The 15936-nt window shown below is 32.0% G+C and overlaps 1 protein-coding gene across 1 annotated transcript in view; it reads right to left on the bottom strand.

Moving 5' to 3' along the window:
• Cad89D (cadherin 89D) overlaps positions 1-14201 on the bottom strand; it is a 278532-nt gene extending 264331 nt beyond the window's left edge. Inside the window, exon 1 of the mRNA XM_089594166.1 lies at positions 14132-14201. The gene's annotated coding sequence lies outside the window, so the exon portion shown is untranslated. The remainder of the gene's footprint in view (positions 1-14131) is intronic.
• Positions 14202-15936: the final 1735 nt, after the last annotated feature.

Below are 15936 nucleotides of genomic sequence, written 5' to 3'. Positions count from 1 at the left end.
AATAGTACCCGTGGTCCCTTGAAAATTGCTAAGTTATTTTTTGTGCACGCCACTATCCGCCACGGTAGTCGTACTATCGGAGCAAGAACTAACAGAATTAAAGCAAAAATCGGTACTCGCGACGGTATTAATACATCCGAGCACGGTCGCGAGAAACAAAACTTTTTCCCGTAACGGTGCCGGCATCGTCTAGATCGCGGACGAGATACCCTTCGGTACACCGCTCTGGATAAAATCGACTAACTTTAGTCGCACCGCACGCAAGTTAAGTGCATTAGGATATTTTTTGCATAATATTTGCTTTAAGTCGTGTTCAAACGTATCGTGTCGTTAGTTAGAACTGTCCCTTTAGCTCCGTGTCCCATTAACGTGCCCAACGTGTGTCCCGAGTTATTAAGCGAAAGCTGAGACTCGAATAGTACGTCGCGCCGACGTAACACAAGATAGCCGATTTACAAGCTAAATGAGAAAAAGTATTAATTTGAAGTCATACCGTTCTTTTTTTTCTTATTTATTATTATGAATTTAATCAAAATATTCGATGACTTGTAATAACGCATGATTTTTTAAATAAAATATTATTTGACAGTATTAGGAGGCCTGTAACTGAAACGTACCACTCATTAATGGCCAGTAAATGAAGTGTACTACCAGTGTTAAATGTACATCGCCTATTGATAAAAATATTTATTTTAATTTGAATTATGATATATTAAATTAATCCAAATATTAATTAATATCCATTAATCAACTAAGTTGAAAATTTAAAAAAAATTGAGTGGATTCATTCGTTTTCCTTTTTTTAGTAGCATATTAAAGTAAACTGAAAGAAAAATGCCAGCAATACCCACATCTACCCTATAACCATCTATTAGATTTATACAAAGATTAACACCCTTGCACATAAATCAGAGTTCTCACAGTCAAAAATCTTTTTCTGTATGCAATGTTAATCGCAAAAATAGTGAGGAACTTACATAAGAGTTTATCAGCGCACTTACAGAGTATATAAGCTTACATTGATTTTATTACAAGGAGATTTTGAAAAAAATATGTACGTTTGAGACTTGCTTTAACGTACAAACATTCTAATTCAGTACTTCATAAACGAATGTATACAGTAATACTAATTCAAAGAATAAATGTAGGACTTATCGATTTTTTCAGAATGTAAAATTATATCAGACCAAAACAAAGTAAGGTAACGGATTTTGTATTAATCGCATCGAAAATTTTTAAGTTTAAACTTAACAATATTGTGTGCACGACCAAGCATTCAATTTATACTGCATGTCATGTAACTGCATCCGTATAATATCAAGGAAACTTATAATAATTATATGATGACTTTACTTGAATATAACTATATATATGTATATTATAATACAAGAAAACAATAGTTACTCAATTTAATCACGAGACACAAGCTTCATCTGTTCACAAGAATATTATCATGTGCCTAATATTCATTAACAGATACACTGTGAGGAGGCACTCGAGCCGCTCGGAAATGGGACTCAATTTTCTCGTCATAATAAAAATGCATAAGAACGAGCGGATTTTTTATCATACAGATTTTTCTCTCTATAAGCAAGTAAGTGATAGCTGAAGTAATAATATACCGATGGCATTTCTCGAAATTGAGTGTACTGTAAAAGGTGCTCGGCTCTCATGCAGAGCTAAAAACCAGTTGATATCACCTGTTGCAATCATAATAATAAACATATAGTCGATGGTGCTTGATGGCTACACCAGTTTATCTAGCATATATATATATATACACCTGAAAAGTGTGCATTATGTGGGTCAAGATATAGGTAATATGTATTTATAACTGGCCGCTCTCTTTTGTGCTCTGTACCTACAGGTTCCAATAGACCGTACTGTGAAAGTAGCTCCCCGTTGTTTTCCTTATCAGCTATGTATTTACTAGGTAGATATGTAGCACGGCTTTGGGAAAACGAGTCTCGATCGACGAATGTTAGAGTTTCCGTGGTAATAACACATATGTAAAAGTATATATGTGTGTTCAGTCATCTTGCTTTCACTCGGTAACTCGGTATTATACGGATAATTTCTAAAATTTATACCTTCTGATGATTGGCTGCTAGGCTGTGTCTAGATTGCACGTGGACATTAATTACGTACCGCGCGATTGGCGTAACTGATACGACAGTACTGGTCAAATGGATGTACCAATTTCCCAACTGCTTTCATTGTTACTATGAAATACTAATACGGGATAAGGTGGAGCCGTACGGTACTTATAGGGTTGATACGTATTTGCACTTTCCAGCATACGTGTCATCTCGTGGATTATAACACGAACTACTTAATGAGTAAAATAAATAAAATTTAAGTAAAATTACTGAACATACATTTTGCCATAAATTTTTAAAAGAAGGCGAGTGGACGTCTGTAGCTAACAGATGATCAAAGATTCGTTTTATGCGAGTGTTTCGTTAGTCACAGTAGCGTTTTTATTCGGTTAGCCGAGTCAGCGCCAGGCGTTCAGTATGTCTGTATACAAGATTCCCTTACGCATAAATGTGTTGCTTCACTATTTCCTCAGTTGGCAAAATACTTTGGAGTTGGAATGTTTGGAGTTTAATTGTTTAATGATCCACTATCTTTTCTGTAATACAAGAAAGGGATGATATTTCAGCTGTTATTGCCGGCCATTTCTTTAGCAGCATTTGCCTCATAGCAACGCTTATGAGAATCACTGAATCTCGTTTGTCATTTGAAATTTAAAATAACTTATTTTTTCTGCCTTGTGCGTTTTTTAGGGGCGGGTGTACCATCGGTAAGAAAAATAGGGTTCGCACATAGTTATACGTATCCAACGAGGGCAAGCTCAAGGAGTTTCTCGGGCACAGTGCTTGCTCTGGCGACATGCACCACCAGGTATGAAAAATACTATTTGCCTTTTTTTTACACCAAAAAAACGTCGTTACAAAACGTACAAATTTTATATATTCTTGTAGTTTCTGTTGGTGCAGGTTTTTTTATTAGAATATTAGCAGTCACAAAGATCATTTTCATCTTTTTTGACATGAAAATAAACGTTAAGCTTTGCATTGATTTTTCAAGTTAACAGAACCAATAAATAACAACACCACTTGTTAGTACAAATTTTTATTTGTTACATAAAGGTGTTCTAGTCTAACTACAATACTGATGTAAGAGTTTTTATTACGAATCATCTGAGATAATATTGTGGTATTAATATCTCCATTTCATAACCGTTGAATGTATACCAGCAGTTCAGAAAATTATATAAAGAAAATGGCTGGAAAAAAACCATTGTATGATAAAAATCTTTTTGTTTTTTTTTTTTTTTTTTATACGTCCAAAAAAATTAATTTACGTTAAATAGTATTTTAGTTCAGCGTCAATTAATGTGAAGTAAAAAAAATTGCTACAAAAAAAAAACAAGACTTAAAAAATCTTATGTTATTGTGATATTATTTTCTGTTGGTTAAATAAAACAAAAGGATTTAAATTAAATGTACCAACATGTTTGTATAACTCTTACACATAAATACATCTTTGAAAAAATGCTCTGCGATATCAGAAAACTGTACAACTTCACTAAAATCCCGTTTGGAAAAAAATCAAAATGTCATAAAAACTTTCAATACTTCGGGCAAAAAAAAAAAAAAACCAGAATTAACAAGAAAGCTGAGACCAACATTTTTATCACGAGACAAATTTTGTAGGTGCTGTGATCAAGTTATAGATGAACGAAAAAATGCAATTTTTAACGCTATTTTACATTTTTCTCCATGAATAAATCTGGTACTAATCAATATTGTACAACACATCGATCAATAGAAAATTTGAATACCCACAAATTTTTCCTTTAACTTTTTTTTATTAGCATGAATGCATTTTTTAAGATTTCACGAATTTCTTTGGTGAGTTTTGCCATTGAAATTGATTCTTAAAAAATGCTATGTATTTCTTAGCATTTTTTTTGTAGTGATAATACATTAGTATTGCTTCTTTCCATCCTGCCATTGTCTGAAAAATAACATTATATATTCATCAATCGGTTAATACATAATTATTATTCGAGTAATTGACCTTCGATCGATTTACCCGTTGTCGGATAGTAGTTAGATTACCATGTAATTTGTTCAAAAAGGGATTCATCTTTTGATTCAAAAAAAATAAATTAAAATGCAGATGTGACTTATGGATACAATTTGTTTCGTTGCAAACTATCAAAATTTATGTGATCATCGTATATTATTATTTTATCTGCATAAAACTTATAGAAAAATGAAGAAAGAGAAGATGCAAAATCAAGATTTTCTGGTCCGAGCTTTACATCATATTAATCGTCAATCTCTTACTTTAGCGATATAGTGATTAAGGTACTCACACACGTAACGTCAAAGTGAAGGTGTATGCATGAATCCTTAATTGACTAATGCAAGTGAGCAAGATTCGTTTGTAGCTTGTAATTTTGAGCCACGCAACTTTATCTCCTACTACCTTTAATTTCCAACGTTGCGAAAATTTTGCACGAAGAGGTCTAGTAGAAACTTTCACAAATTGAGCAAATATAAATCTTTTTTTTTAGCAGCTGCAATTGCTGAAAGGATGTGATTTGAAAGATAAATTGCCAAATTTAACGGTAAAATGTGTCTGTTAAGAAATTTCTTATTTTATCCTTAACACTGTGTACTTGATATTATTATTTTCCTTTTACTGCACTGTAACGTATTATTGTAGTGCGCAATCGAAGGAATTTCTGTGAATTATTGATAATTATCAAAAATTTAGCGGAATCTTATCTTATAAGAAAAGTGAAAATTATTTTTTGGCAATAATTTTATGGGATGGAGTCAAAAATAGAATAAATTAGTACCTCAACCTTGTAGCTAACTAGCTGGATCTAAACGAACAATATTAAAATATGAAAGAAACAGTATTAATTTATAACTTTGAGAAACTGCTGTGATAGTGTCCTGAGGAATATTAAGGTAACTATAAAAGATAAAACAATGCAAAGAGTATAATATGATAAGTATTTAGGATTAATTTTTGATTACAACTTAAGATGGGACAAACGCGTTGGAGATATACAAAAAAGTAAATGTTTCATTTACATTTTATACAAAACTTCTTAATACAGGAATCATTACACATTAAAAAAAGTTGTTACACCTTTTTTCATAGCGTAGCAAATTATGCAATAGTAGTATGAAAAAGAGCTTACAATAACACTAGAAGTAGTACAAAGCATACATAATATAGTACTAAAGATAATCAACAAAAATAATTTTATACTAGACAATCCTCTAACCATAAGACAAGACTTTGTTTGTAAAACCGTACGTTCATACTACCAATAGCTAAAAAAGTAGTATAGAAAATGCATCACCAGAAGAAAACTTATACAATTACCAAAAATATTGAAAACAGTTAACACTAAAAAAGGTTACATTGCAGCCTTAAAACTATACAATGAGTTGCTTGTAAATCTAAAAACAAATTGACAATCAAAGCCATAGAACGAATGATACCCTTAAAAAGTGGATACGAGAACCTATTACTCTACAACTAAGGTAAATTACATGATTTAATAACAATAATGATTACATGTATGTTGATACAAACGTCATAGAGAAAAAAAAATAAAATAAAATAAATGAATAAAAAATAGAGATAACCACGTGCAATTTATAATAGATTAAGTCTTTATCCGCAAAAATAATTGGTACAAAATAAAGATAAAATCTTATATTAGTATTAAGATTAGTACATTATAATTAGTTAGTTAATTTAATTCTTTTTTCTTAAGTTAATTACATATTTCTCCTATTATTTTTTGTTATATCCTCTGGTGGGATAAATAAATTAATTTTGTAATAAACATTGATGTGGACTTTATTATTTACAAATATCTTACTATATTAATGACTCAAACTAATAATTAAACAATAGTGAATAGAAAATAAAGAATCAAAATTTGATACTTAAGGTTACATATGCAAAAAATGCCTTATTTTCAATGTATGCATAATTCACATCAAAAGGTGAATTTCATAACTGTGTTGCAGTGATTATCACTAAAATCAGGTAAGGTAGCCACGGTCCAATGGCTTTTATGTGGCAAATGCTATTTTTTCTACCAAAAACACACCAGCCTTTCAAAAAGGCCCGAGGATTTTCCTACCTTGGACGTTTTCGAAGGTCAGGTGTGCTCTCTATAGAAAAAACAGTGTTCGGCACACAAGTGTCATCCATCGGAGGCGATGGCACTTATGTAACAAAAACGACGATATCAGCCAGCACATTTGACGCCTTCGGAAACAAAACTGACGACTAATTAGTGGGCACAAAGTATACTCACAGGCACAAAGTACAATTTAGCACCCTTGGATAGAAAAACGACGTTTGAACCATGGACAGAAACACAAAAATACCTTTACATTAAAACCGCTACTTACTTACCGAGCACCAGGAGACGGAAAATTATATATATATATATATATATATATATATATATATATATATACACACGAGATCTGGTTTATTCTTTACTTAACCACCTTAGGTGTGTAAATAACTATTTTGAAATCTGTAAAATACTATCTTTTTAGCTATAATGTTATCGGGTACACTCTTAAGGCTAGTAACATTTTTCCTTTTGACAAAATTTTATGGATTTGAAACTATCAGGTTGTGGTATGAAAATGAAGCTACAAACCAAATGTAAGCTTAATCGGGTGTAAACTTTTCAAGATAGTCGATCATGTTTTCATACGTGGCTGTTACACTTTTTTTCCCACTAAAATCTAAAGCACTTCTGTGAAGCAGTCGTGCCTAAAAAGTTAAATAGCTATCCTTGTTGATAACAAATATTTTTGTAGACAAAATATAGGCAATGACGTTGGAAGATTTCTTTTAGGAAATACTCCTTTTTTTTGTTACAAATGAAAACTTTATTGAAAAAACAAAAATAACCAAAACAAGAACCCTACATACGAGATTGATATGAATAAATATCCATGCTCAAAATAATGAATTATACCGATGAAAACCATTCTTATGTCGATTCAAAAATAATTTGTGGAGGGGAAAGGATGCATGTAGAGGATGTGGGGAAATTAGATTTGAACACCCTGATCTCTAGCATGCTGGCCGAGACCCTTATTATTTTACAATAAATAAATAGATAATTTATTCAATGAAAAATATTTTTTAGGTACATATTTCGAAAATTTTTAAATTAGTATATAATAGCAGAGCAGCCTTCATATTATGTAATAATAAACATTTATTTACCTATCATCAATTTGTTACTTTTAAAATAAATAAATAATTTTTTATACAATTTTTTAACATTTGTTTAAAATTTTTAGAACTAAAAAAAAATTTTGTACTGGATAAATACAATGATTGATGTTTATTGCGTTTTCTTCTTTTACACTTTTTCCTTCGTGATCGAGACGATTTTTTGACCTAAGGACGTTTCTTACATAGTTAGTAGGAGAAAAGTTCAGCTCAAACTTAACATTAAAAAATATGGTAAACAAGCAATTTTTCACCATTAAAAATTAAAAACATTGTATGCTTTGGCTTTTCGTGTAAATACGTGAAAGCTTTTATTTAATATTGAACCATGTTTCACGAAAAAAAATTGTTTGGATTTATTGTTGCAACGATTCTTATTTTGTTAAACAATCGAATTTCAAAAAAAATGTATACCTTTCTTCACGATTTTTGAACAACCGTTTCATGTTACGTGGCAAAGAATATATAGAATTATGTAGAGTAACGTGCGAAAGTATAGGTGAGACTCTATAGGCTCCCTTTCCTTGCATTTCGTAACAAGGAGCCTTAGGGCAAGGAGAAGAGAAGAGGCTTTAGGAGAGTTTTACACAACGAGCCTCGAAAGGGAAAGCACGCGCGACTTAGCCTTATGCAACGATATCTTGAATAAAGTTCTTCAACGTAATAGGTGTTAATCATTCCCGCAACGCACCTCCTTCCCATCTCTTTCATACGTCTTGTATGATTTTGGTCAACTTGAACAGCGACTGTGCCCAATAATACTAATTCCTAGTAATTATTGACAGTTGTCCTGTGACACCTAATTTCATTATTGCATAACGAATCCTTATATCTTTAGAGTATCCATATAATATAACTAATCTTATCATACTGATACTCCATGCTGATACAGACAAATGCTCGTATATACAAGCCAGTATATTTTAATTCATTGTACACACAATACTAAATATATCAACGCCACTGTCCGTACGAAAAAAATGGTGGTGCTAATTCATAAATTACACACAGTTCTTATAAAAGAATTTCCCTTTACTTTGAAGGTGTAAGAAAAAAATGCATGAATTAATTCACTTTTTTTTTAAAATTCCTAACACTGAAACCCATCGTTTTAGGCGTCGAAGATGCATTAAAATAAAAAAAAATTAGTAACTTTCGTAGCCCATGTACTTGTGTGTTGTCAAGCATCGACGTTTTTTCTTGACAGAGGAAATTGTTTTAGATTACTGCTCATAGTAAACTCCAATTAAATGTGTACTTATGCAGTCTCAGACTTTAAACTTACTAAATTTAAGGTCCAGAAATTGTTATTGCCGATATTTTGTCAAAAAGCTGCTTTGTTTTTATTATTTTAATACTCGAGTGATAAAGCTTATGATAAATGTTGCTTTGTTTCTTTTACTACTTCCAACTCTCGTAGAATCCATTTTCTAGTAAGTATTAGATCCACGATAATTCTAATCTTGCTGTTTCTATCGGTAAATAAATATTCTTACTCTAGTATCGCCATTGGACATGTTTCTTCACTATAATTTCAAAAATCCACCACACTTTCGTACACTATTTGTCATCATTTACTCGCAGAGACAGTTTTTGCACATAATAAGCTACTAATACTAAAAAACAATCAATTACCTAATACACAAGAGAGAAATAATAGTTTAAATAACAGCACGTGACCACCTGAGTAAATACAACTTTTGTTTACCGAACGATTACACAACGACGATCAAATGAAGTGCATGTACAACTACAGTAAAAAACTGGATCATAAAAAAACGCCCATACGAGGTGAAATACTGTCTCCAAATGAGAGTGCATGTACTGACAAGCATGGACCGCCGTTTGTGCGCGTGGTGTACGTGTGTATACGCTGGGATGGTCATTATTTTTAAGTAAGTAGGGAAACTTTCCCACAGTCTAGATGCTGCGGAACAGTGGTGTATATAGTTAAAAAAATTAGTTCTCGAACGAGCCTAGAAAGGCACGATCGATTGAGTTTTCGGTTACACGCGCGGTTTCACCCACATCTGAGTGATTCTGCAAAAAATTAATGAGTAAATCCATTTTTGAGGTCGTATCTAATTGATGTAGCAATTCCATGTTACAAACGTATAGTATGAATATAAATTAAGTTAGTATTAAGATACCAACACTCTCAAACACATTCTTGAAATTGCGAAAAGCCGATATTTTCTTGTAAACTGTTGCATTTAACTTATTATTCATCACATACTTTTTTTAATTTTCCATGGTGACTTTATATTAATTTATTTAAAGAGTAGAACAAGCTGGAAAAATCGAAATCGGATAAAAAACCAAAATAGATTCCTGTCTTTTGTGAGTGTAACTCTAAAATTAAGAATTATACTTAAATGCAATACAGTAAATTTTATAAAATAATTTTTTTTCTATGTTATCGAGTATCTTTTTTCTATATTACACTATCTCTTTATTACTACATCAAATCAGATAACTTTATAAATTTATACAACTGCGTGCTATGTAGTGACCCCTGATCATTTTAATTAATTTCGTAGTAAAGTTGAGCATCACGTACAAGGCAACGGTACGAAATAAACGCCTGTTACAGATAATCTTTGGCTCAGTGGTCATCATGCCAGTCTTGGAAACAACATCAAGGGGCCGTAGGTTTGATTCCTAATAAGGGCACTTGGATTTTTTTTCAAGGGTTCTTGCCGAAAATTAAATTGACGACACCAACTTAGACTTAATTGTAATGAAGGATTTACAGAGTTCATAAAAAGATACAAGTTCAATTACTCCATTGTCTCAAAAAATATAAACTAAAGCGAGCGAACCTCCTTTTGTTTTGCAAGAGAATAAGTGAGACGCGGTTTGTATAAATAAATAATTTTAACAACTAATAATAAAATACGTACAAGTTTCTGATTCTCAATTGTGAAGAAAAATTTAAAGTTGTAACCGATAACTATCAATGCAAGGGTATGTGTACAATGATAACAGTAAAGCCTAAATAAATAGACTACTTAAGAAGTAGGTATTTATTTAAAAAAAATAAAACTAAAATGCCTATTGCAACACCAAGAAATTTCAGGCTTATTAATTATTCTGCAAGTGATACGATCATGAAAAAGTCTTTGTCAGTCTTCAGTTTATTTTTTTTCTATTTAAAAAATAGAACTAGCATCAACGCCATGTTACAAAGCTAGAAAAAAAAAGTCTTCGACTTAACGCTTTCTATGAACCAAACTTGTGTCAACACTCCTTGTAGACGCTCATTACACACGGATTTTTCTGATACCAATTGTTGAAAATTGTAACGCCTATATGTTTGACCATAAAAATATCCCACCCAAAATTTGAAACCGCTTTACTCTACCATTTTCTATATATTTAAATTTTTTTCATCTCAATTAAACGTGTAACCTTCCAAAAGAATTATACAAAATTACATTTATAAGGAAATCACCTGTATAGTTTTTCCACCTTTTTTTATGAATTTTTTATAAAAGAATACTTTTAGAAATACATTACATTAAAGTTTTTAATTGATTTACAAGTTAGTTTCTTAACAAAATAAGAAAGAAGCTGTCGTTTATGCGTCAACGCATATATACAGGTATATCAATACGAACACAACAATTACTAGCGTTGTTGCATGTTTGCGCTTCCCTCACCTCTCTAAACTCCCCCTCCTCCCCTAACTGTGATGGAAGTCTTTAAACCTCAACAGTTTTTATTTTTTATAAAATGCAATATAGTAATTTTGACAAATTTTAAAAGAAAAATCAAATTAATGCTTGGTAAACTATTTTATTTAACTAATTTAAACCATTTTTTTCTTCAACGACTGACTTAAGAAGGCTGTAGAGAGTAAAATATTTCTGTCACAGATTTTACCCTCTTGAAAACGTGTTAAATCTGTGACATCCTAGTTTCTTCACTCCACAGCTTTCCTATGTTGATTTTTTCCATTCGAAAGTATCCAATTCATAGTGAAACTGTTTAACCACTTTGTGTACACCGTAGATTTGATTGTTCTTCAAATTATTATCAACGCCCCCACGATGGACTGTACAAGAAACAAAAATTTCAACTACACACTTTAAACGTGTACCTCAACTCTTGAATATACAGTAGAGCCTGTGTGAGTGGCTTGTTTTAAAGATTACTTCGAGTTTTCTCGCTTTCTTTTACGCAACCGTCAATTTGTACTTTTAAAAGTTTTTCCATCCCTAAGCTAACATTAACGGTGACTCTGTTATGCTGATAGAAATAAAACAAAAGCACATTTTCGAGATGGAGCTCTCTTTCGAACAAGTTAGAAACTGCGCTTTCTTTTTCAACGTGTCGATAAGTATGCTTATCGTGGTGGAATCCACTGGCGAAAGTGCACGCATTTGCATACGTGATGCGTTTCAAGCAAAAGTAGAGAAACGGAGCACATATTTATGCTGTATCACATTCGATTGGTGGAGAGCTTGTCAAGCACGCGGGGAAGACGTTGCGACTTTTGCGCTTCGATTTCAACGCGTAGCGATTTGCTTATCGTCTCGGTCTAATGGATTTCAACGGGCCCAACGAATGAGAGCGAAAAAAGCCTCTGTAACTTGGTACGGTTTGAAAATAGTACATCATGCCAGCCAATAATAAAATCTCCACGCACATAGGCGAGTATACGTTGTATTTTAGAAATCAGGTGTTCGCTTTCTATATTTTTATTCCAACTTGTACCACGAAACTTTTTTTTCAGGGAATCAGCAATTACTGCTGGCTCTTTTTGTACATCCATTTATGTACTCAATGAAGCGTTGCCACTACTTGCAGCTATAACACTGAGAAATCAAATCTCACTCTTGTACGAGAATGATCATATTATCCAATAAGAAAAAAGAATAGTGTATAGTGAGGCCAAAATATTTACTTTTTTAGCACGTTCGTTGCATGGTAGAAAAAAATGCAGTAATGCTTCTTGCGGTGAAAATCATTCCGAAAAAAAGGAAAATTAAAGCAAACTATGGGAAAAATCGTTGTTACTCAAATATCGTCCCAATTTTATCGTAGTTTAACGATAAAAATCACTGTCGTTATTTTCTTCATGTATTTTTAGCACCGTGCAAATGAGTCCAATCAAACAACATTGTGCTACTACCGATCTTTTCCCGTGTGAGAGTCTGACGCGTGTAAACACGGTCTTAATAAGTTTTTTCCTCAACTGGCTGCCAGATAGGTAGGTACTTCAGTTTCATGGAGCAGATGTGGGTTTGTGTCATGTGAAATGGATCACGAGTAGAGTTTTATGGTTTCTTTCAAATTAACGGAGCCTTTTTTATTTTACAGCCATTTCGACGAACTGTGCGTATAACGGCTCTGCATTGTTGTGTTACTCTGCATATTTAAATTTTATCGTCATTAGCATATTAAAAAACTGGCTCAGATTTATTGTGAATCAATCATTTATCATTATCATATTCAAAAACTGTTTCAAATTTTTTAGTAGTTCAATCACTTGCATAGCAATGGGGTCATATTTTACATGGCTTCTGAATTATTATATTATGGTGACACAGAATTTGATACATGAAACATCTTTAATTAATTGAAAGTTTTTCGGTAAAAAGAGTTTGTTTTCGCACTATCTTGCCGTTAACTTGTTATTAACAATAAATAACAGATTTGCAAAAATTTTTTTTTATAAGAAGAGATTGGTGGTCGAAAAATTTTTCTAAGAGCAATAGAAGCGGAGATATAAGCAAAAAAAATAAAAAATTGGCATTTTTTTATAACTTTTTAAATAAATAAATGAAGCCAAATTTTAATTTGAACAAAACTATTTTTTCCGTATTCCTCAAGAAATTTTGAAGGGGAATGACCATTTTTTTTTTTACTGTAAAACATAAGATTAAAAAATATTAGACGAATAAAAAAAATTAGATATTCGTGACAAAGAGGTTTTAGAATAATAAGACTCTTGCCGTATCTACTTTCTGCCCTACCATTGATGCATCGTACATTCTATCAATTTTTTTCGTTATCTAGATTATTTCTATTGATTTATTGCAGAATTTTCGTAGTTATATTTTCACTTTCAAATAGATAAAACTTGAATATGTCAAGAATAAATTTACACTAACAACGTGTTAAAAGTGTGTAAAAGTTTAAAATATGGTGTTTTAAAAAGACGTTAAAAAATGTTTTTACGTCTAAGCCGTTAACAATTTCCAAGGACTTTCTCCTTACGGTTAAAATAATAAAATTAAAAGTTTTATTCATACAACTTTCTTTATAATTTTTTTGAAAGTGATTTTTCTTATTATTCAATAATATACATTGTCAACACCTTAATAGTAGTGAACCGATTTAAAGTATTTCGAACAGTAACTTGAATTACGCAAAAGACGCACTTGATACTTAAAAGCCACGATTTTTGAAACATGAAAGTAAAGATAATTGATAAGTATTTTAATAAAGCTTTGTACCAAGTAATCTGTGAAACAAGACTTGTTGCAAAAGGTACGTTACTGTACTGTATGTTACTACAAATGATTAAGATTTTAAACCTGTCATATATACAATGTGTCTTAGTTAAACAATTTCTATAGTTCACTGCGGTCCGAATGACTATGTAAACTTTAAGCTTCTATCATCTTTAATCTTGCTCTTGAATAAATGTCAGCAAAATCGACGATCATAAATTGTTTTGTTGCACTATTCTTACTAAATTTATGTTTTTTACAGAATGTTTGTCACATAGTTTTAACTTCAGGACGGCTTAAAAGTTATAGAATAATAGAACATGAGTATATGTAAAAGAAGAAAACAAGATAAAACTTACCACATGCTTAATTATTGTTGTTGTTGTTGTTGTTGCTGTTGTAGGGTTACAGAAAGTGTAGATGCATCAAATTCTTTTAGATTTTATAGTGAACAAATTCTTTCCTGTCACTATTAAAGCATTACGAAATTTTGTAACTAAATATGCATACATTTTTTAGCAGGTTCTATATGTAGTATAAATGCGCGTGTTTAGTCCTTTGCTAGATAATAATTGGGGAGAGATAGGTAAACAAGACACGACACAGACGTGATCGTGATTTTTCTTGGATTTGATTCTCACAGATTTCTCTCTCTGAGTATAGCTACAGCCATTGCTTAGTTCACACAAACAGAAACAGAAAACAAGAGGGTCCAAGTCAGCAGTTGACTTAAGTACATACACTTCGTTGCATCAATCCCAGGTATGCGATAATCCCTTGATTTGACCGCTGAGGCGGATGAATTCTCTCACGATTGCTGTATCATACTCTGTAATCTGTTCCTCTCTCTCTTGCCCCCAGAATGTCTCAACGGTATAATATATGAATACACTCAAGTCAAGTGCAATATTTGCCGACTGTGTCCTTTTAATGTTCTGACTTCGGAGTTGAGCGTACTCATGCCTCATGGTGCCTTTCTTCTCCCTCTCTCTCTCTCTTCCTACCTCTTTCTTAGTCCCTCAAGATGTTTAATGCTTGTGCACCTGTGAAAAAACCTGTGCACCTTACAGTCTCCTTTTTCCTTTTAATTATCAACACTGGTATTTGTATTAATACTACTTACATTTTGATTATTGTGACTGTTTTTATTGTTCTTGTTGTTTTCATAATTAAAGTCACATTTTTGTTCAGTATTAATATATTTATTTTTTAAGTTTGATAAATTATTTTTACTCGAAATATAGATTTGTAAATGTGTAGATCAAGTTTATAACCAAATACTAGAAAACAGTAAATTTGTTTAATTTACTACACCTGCAGCCGCAGTCTTTAAGCATTAATCGAGGCTTTATTCATAATGAATTTGAATCAATCAAGTATAAACTAATCGTTACATCTCAAGAATTCTACTTTACTCACGGCTAACAATTTTGAACAAAAGAATTCCATAAAAGTGTGAGATGTACAATGTATGTGAGAAATTTACATTTACTAAAAAACATAATTGACGATTAATGTGGTTGAAATACACAGAAAATAATATTTGATTACTGTTAGCACAAAATTTAACACACTACGTATGGGAATGGAGAACTAACTCTAAAAAGGAATCAATTTAAATGTACCTATTAAAGTCTGATTTTACACTTAATTATTTGGCTAATGTTAAAAAAAGTATGATGACACTACTATAAATGATTATAAGCTCCGGAAACAGTTAAACACAAAAAAAGTAATAATGATTGGAAAAAAATATTTTATTTAAAATGAATTTTCTTTAATAGTATAAGCTACAAAAAAAGCTATAAATATACCAATTAAACAACTATCAGTAGAAAAAAAAAAAAAATTATTCGCCTTATACAACATTATCGCACGGTCCCACGTCACCGACAGCTTCACCCCTACGAATGCAGCATAATTGGAAACAAATCGCTGAACTCGCGCGAGACTACAACTTCGTACTTATGATTTCACTTTCGATCGCATCCTACGGCGGCTGACGTTAGACTGGCGAATGCACTCGGGGTCTCATTTTGCCTGCGCTCTCTGATGCCCCATGTACTGTGGTATATCGCGAGGAAACCATTGCCGCTACGGCGTCTACTATACATATATATACTTACTCATATAAGACGCTGTCGGAGAAGAGGAAAGGTATAGA

This window comes from Copidosoma floridanum, unplaced genomic scaffold (genome assembly GCF_036245765.1).
Source record: "Copidosoma floridanum isolate Cflo_tuat_1 unplaced genomic scaffold, Cflo_Japanese_pri ptg000021l, whole genome shotgun sequence".
Taxonomy (NCBI): Eukaryota; Metazoa; Arthropoda; class Insecta; order Hymenoptera; family Encyrtidae; genus Copidosoma; species Copidosoma floridanum.
This window is presented reverse-complemented; position numbering and strand designations above follow the sequence as displayed.